Here is a 6,344-nt window from a genome sequence, read left to right as displayed (position 1 = left end):
GATTATGAATCAATGCAACAATTTATTTCGTCTATTAATATCATGTATGAACTAAAAAATAATCATGTTTCTCCGGACACCGCGTTTGATTTTGTAAAAAAAAGTGTTAAGGGAATATAGGGATAAATTTGTTCCTTTGGTAAAGAATTTTTCCGGTCGCGGAAATAATCCTAAGCTTCCAAGACACATACTCCTAGCAATACGTGAAAAAAATAGTCTATGGCGGTCGTATATTGAGTCTTGACATAGTAAAGTAGTCAGATAAGGGCATTTGGATACTCAGTTGCAAGAAGGTCTAGGTGAATGGCATGCATACTCGCTAGCGAGAAACAAGGTCACTCGGCTTCTTAGGGCTAATCGTGAAGAGCTTGAGTCGCGTTTTATTCACTCAAGCACCGCATCACCTAAAATATTTTGGAAATATGTAAATAGGAATAAGCCTAACCTTGCACCATCTACATCTACGTTCACACATCAGGATACACACCAAAAATTGATAGTGATTCTGAGAAGGCTCTTATTTTTAATCAAATTATTTCTTCAGTTTTTGTTAAAACACAGCCAATTCATACAAATGAAGCTAATTTTGCATCTCAAGTAGAGTCGATTGCGTCGTCGGACATTCTTGTTCCATTTGATGATTCGGATTTCTCATTGACTGAAGTTTATACTATTCTTATAAAATGGGATACGTCCAAAGCGCCGGATATAGATGGTATTGCAGAACCACTTACCTATATATTTAACTTATCTTTGGCGCATGGACTGTGTCCGTCAGGGTGGAAGAAGGCCTTGGTAAAGCCACTTCACAAAAGTGGCTCCAAGTCGGATTTTAAAAACTATCGGCTGATTTCAATTACGTCTATTTTTTGCCGAGTGATGGAAAAGTTGATTGTTTCATACGTTCAAAAGTTTTTTGACTGAAATCATCTTTGGAAACCTGCTCAGCATGGTTTTCGAAAAAATAGGTCTTGTAATACTCAGCTTCTTGAGGTTGTTTTGGATTTTCAACGTTTTGCCGATTTAGCTATACCCTTCGACTGCATTTACATCGACTTCTCGAAGGCATTCGACAAAGTCTCAATACCCATTCTTCTTAAAAAATGTGCAGCTTATTAATTGGGTAAAAAAACATTTGCATTTATTGCTGATTATCTAAAAGGACGAACTGACCAGGTTGTTGCTGGTGAAGCTATGTCATCCTCAATTGATGTGTTAAGCGGAGTCCCCCAGGGTAGCTGCCTGGGTCCAATTTTATTTTGTTTATTTATTAATGATCTGCCTTCTTCTGTTCAGCATTCTACTGTCAAGACGTTCGCGGATGATGTAAAACTTTATCTACTACTAAAGACAAAAATGATGTGCAACTTTTACAGGAGGATCTTGACTCTTTAACTTATTGATGCGAATCTAATTTCATGTTCATAAACCCTTCTAAGTGTGTCGTTCTACAATATGCTCGTAAACTCCCACCTGTGCATACTTACCAGCTGTCTGGCATACGAATCCCTTCTAACAAAATAGTGCGTGACCTTGGCTTTTACTTTGATACCCAATTGAAATTTGATCAGCATGTTTCGGAAATTGTAAAGAATGCAAATTATCGTTTATCGTCTATAAAGAGAACCTTTAGTAGGTTTAACCTTCGTAATTTTTTACTACTATACAAATCAATGGTCCGCCCTCTTCTTGAGTATAATACTTCTGTTTGGTTTCCATTAAGTCTAACAGATGAGCATAGGATAGAAAAGGTTCAGAGAAGGGCCACTAGATTGGTCCCATACCTTCAGCGCCTTTCCTATCCGCAGAGACTTTCTAGGCTTCAACTCCCGTCGTTGAAGTTTCGTAGACGTCGTAATGACATTGTAAATGTGTTTCGTATAATTAAAGGAGTGGATGATGTTGATCCAAATTTATTTTTTAAATTTAGCCATTATCACTCTACTCGTCAGCATGATTATAAATTATACCTGCCAAAACCACTGAAAACAAGAGCTAAGAGCTCATATGGCACTTGTGACGAGGCGAGAAGAGCTAAGAGCCAAGAGATCATATTGTATGAGCTCTAACAAAATTCTATGAATCAATAGATTGATTTAAAAAGGAAAATATGAGGCTTAATGCCGGTCAGGATTTAAAATAAGAGCTCTGAGTCACTATGTCCTTCTAAATATCCAAATTTATTAAGATCCGATCACCCACTCGTAAGTTATAAATACCTAATTTTTTCTAATTTTTCCTCTCCCTTTAGCCCCCCAGATGGTCGAATCTGGGAAAACGACTTTATCAAGTCAAATTGTGCAGCTCTCTGACACGCCTATCAATTTTCATCGTCCTAGCACGTCCAGAAGCACCAAACTCGCCAAATCACTGAACCCCTCCCCCCAACTCCCCCAAAGAGAGCAAATCCAGTACGATTCTGGCAATCATGTATCAAGGACATTTGTTTATTCTATCCACCAAGCTTCATCCCGATTCCTACACTCCAAGAGTTTTCCAAGATTTCCCCCTCCAACTCCCCCCAATGTCAAACGATCTGGTCAGGATTTGAAATAAGAGCTCTGAGACATGAATTCCTTCTAAAAATCAAATTTCATTAAGATCCAATCATCTATTCATAAGATAAAAATACCCCAATTTCTACATTTTCCAAGAATTCCGTTTTCCCCCTCCAACTCCCCCCAACGTCACAGGATCTGGTCGGAATTTAAAATAAGAACTTTAAAGCACAAGATCCTTTTAAATATCAAATTTCATTAACATCTGGTCACCCTTTCGTAAGTTACAAATACCTCAATTTTCAAAATTACCCCCCCCCCCTCCAATTCCACCAAATGAGAGCAGATCCGGTCCGGTTATGTCACTCACGTATCTTAGACAGGTTTTTATTCTTCCCATCCAGTTTCATCCTGATCTCACCGCTTTAAGTATTTTCTAAGATTTCCGGTTCCCCCCAACTGCCCCCCAATTACGCTTGATCCGGTTGAGATTTAAAATAAGAGATCTGAGTTACGAGGTCCTTCTAAATATGAAGTTTCTTGAAGATCCGATCACTCCTTCGTAAGTTAAAAATACGTCATTTTTTCTTATTTATCAGAATTACCCCCCCCCCCCCCAATAGATCGGATCCGTTCCAATTATACAAATCACGTATGTAAGACTTCTGCTTATTTTTCCTACCAAGTTTCATCCCGATCCCTCCAATCTAAGCGTTTTCCATGATTTTAGGTTCCCCCACCCCAAAATTCCCCCAACGTCACCAGATCCAGTCAGGATCTAAAATAAGAGCTTTGAGACACGATATTCTTCTAAATATCAAATTTCATTGAGATTCGATAACCCGTTCGTAAGTTAAAAATACCTCATTTTTCAGAATTAACCCCTCCCCAACTACCCCAAAGAGAGCGAATCCGTTCCGGCTATGTCAATCATGTACCTAGGACTCGTGATTATTTTTTCCACCAAGTTTCATCCCGATCCCTCCACTCTAAGTGTTTTTCAAGTTTTAGATTTCCTCCTCCCAACTCCCCCTCCCTCCTATGTCACCAGATCTGGTCGGGTTTAAAATAAGAGCTCTGAGCCACGATGTTCTTCTAAATATTAAATTTCATTGAGATCCGATCACCCGTTCGTAAGTTAAAAATACCTCATTTTTTCTAATTTTTCAGAAATACCCCCCCCCCCCCAACTATCCCAAAGAGAGCGGATCCGTTCCGTTTATGGCAATCATGTATCTAGCACTTGTGTTATTTTCCCACCAAGTTTCATCCCGATCCCTCCACTCTAAGTGTTTTCCAAGTTTTAGGTTTTCCCCTCCCAACTCCCCCCCCCCAATGTCATCAGATCCGGTCAGGATTTAAAATAAGAGCTCTTAGACACGATATCCTTCTAAACATCAAATTTCATTGACATCCGATCACCCGTTCGTAAGTTAAAAATACCTCATTTTTTCTAATTTTTCAGAATTACCCCCCCCTCCCCAACTACCCCAAAGAGAGCGGATCCGTTCCGATTATGTCAATCATGTACCTGGGACTTATGCGTATTTTTCCCATCAAGTTTCATCCCAATCTCTCCACTCTAAGTGTTTTCCAAGATTTTAGGTTTCCCCCCTCCAACTCCCCCCAATATCACCAGATCCGGTCGGGATTTAAAATAAGAGCTCTGAGACACAATATCATTCCAAACATCAAATTTCATTAAGATCCCATCACCCATTCATAAGTTAAAAATACTTCATTTTTTCTATTTTTTCCGAATTAACCGGCCCCCACTCCCCCCCCCAGATGGTCAAATTGGGAAAACGACTATTTCTAATTTAAGCTGGTCCTATCCCTGATACGCCTGCCAAATTTCATCGTCCTAGCTTACCTGGAAGTGCCTAAAGTAGCAAAACCGGGACCGACAGACAGACAGACCGACAGAATTGGCGATTGCTATATGTCACTTGGTTAATACCAAGGGCCATAAAAATTGGTCAATTGCCTCTCGTTAGTAGAGTTGCCGGACCATGGAATGGTTTGCCTATGGATGTTGTCGAAGCAGAGAGTGTTAGAATTTTTAAGAGTGCATTAGTAAATACACCTTTTTATATAGACGCTTTCGTTGTGTAGTTTCGTGTTATTTAGAAGTTTTTTCTATTTAGTTTGTCGTTGCCAATTTACTTTAGACTAGTATTATATGATTTTGTGTTTTTGTGTTTTTGCGACAAGCATTGATGCTTACCGCTATTCGTAATAATAAATATTTGATAATTGTTTAATTTTTGTTTGGCGAGGGCGAAAGCCGAGCGTATTTTCTTCACAACAGCAACATTGAATAATTGAAGAAGGAGATAATTGCAGGCCTCTTCAAATTTCGGTGTCTTTTTTTATCTATTTTGACATTTTAATACTCCTTTGAATCTCAGATTAATACTTTAGACTAGCATAGTTTATCCTTTTTAAGTTTTTTATTGTGCCATGCTGTTCTTTGGTGCCTTCTGTTTACTTCAAGCTAGCCAATCTTTTATCCAGTTTTGGAATTTGTTTTGTCACTGAAAATGTCAGTAGGCCTAACCAGTCTTTTCATGACTTAAAAAGATTTTAAATTTGTGGTCATTAACAGCCTAATCAGGTAACTAAGGAATAGAAACTTACCTTTAAAGCCTAGTCAGAATTGCATCCTGAATCCACATTTAGCATGCACTTGTGTCAGAAATGAACTGTACCCCCTCCCCTATAGCCTATATTCCAATTCAGGGCATATATTTGCACATTAAAGGAGAGGTGATAAGTTAAAGCTTATCTATATAGTTAGAATTGCATCCTAAATTCAAATTTGACATTCATTTGCTTCAGAAATGAATTTTACCCCCAGGTCCCTTATGAGGAAATATATATCATGAATTGGTATATAGGCTATATGGACATGATTAAAATCATTTCTGACTAAAAGGAAGGTTAAATTTGAATTCAGGATGCAATTCTGACTATAGCCTACCTTAAATTATCTCAAATTACACTTGCCAGCAATAAGGACAAGTCCTGTGAATGATGGTCACTGAAGATTATAATTCAACTCATTAGATACATCACATTTTGTGAGCAAACATTTCTAGCAACAGTCTCTGTCAACTTTAGGGTAAAATTATAGCAAACCATATAACTGGCTTTTGTATAAAGTGAATTTACCACTTGATGCCTTTTTGTGCTTTTTATGAATATAATAATCGCTTCTACCTCAAATTCAGATTTAAGCACTTTTTGAGCTCTTAAAAATGACCTAAATATGGGGTAGGAAAAAGGCTAAAAACATTTGTCCCAAACTTTAAAATATTGATCTCAAACTTACTCTTTCATTATAAATCCATTTTTTTTTAATGTTACATAACCCACAGGCACTGATTTTCAAACATTAATTTGGATACATTAATTTTACCAATGTTATGGTGTTTTCTTCTTTGCACTGAGAAAATTTTGTCAAAACCAGCACAGAGAAAACATAGTATTATTTTGTTGGAAATGATGATATTACCAATGTTGATATTACCTGAACAATTTTTTTGGGTCATGAAAATATTATTAATACATTTTGACTTTTAGAACATCTTTTTTCTCTTGCAAAACTACGGCAAACTCACTAATACCAACTCAGGTAATACCAACATTGACCCAGATAACTTGTACGGTACTTTAATTGAAAATTCATTATTTTTAAGAGCTTTAAAAGTGATTAAATTTGAATTTATGGTAGAAGCAACTATTATATTTGTAAAGAACATAAAAAGGCATCAAGTGGTTTCACATATTTTAATATTTATGTCACAACTGTACAACAGCAAAAGAAGTGATATATTAACTGGG

This window comes from Artemia franciscana, chromosome 18, assembly GCF_032884065.1.
Source record: "Artemia franciscana chromosome 18, ASM3288406v1, whole genome shotgun sequence".
NCBI classification, from domain to species: Eukaryota; Metazoa; Arthropoda; class Branchiopoda; order Anostraca; family Artemiidae; genus Artemia; species Artemia franciscana.
The sequence above is the reverse complement of the archived record's forward strand: the minus strand, read 5'-3'. Positions refer to the sequence as shown.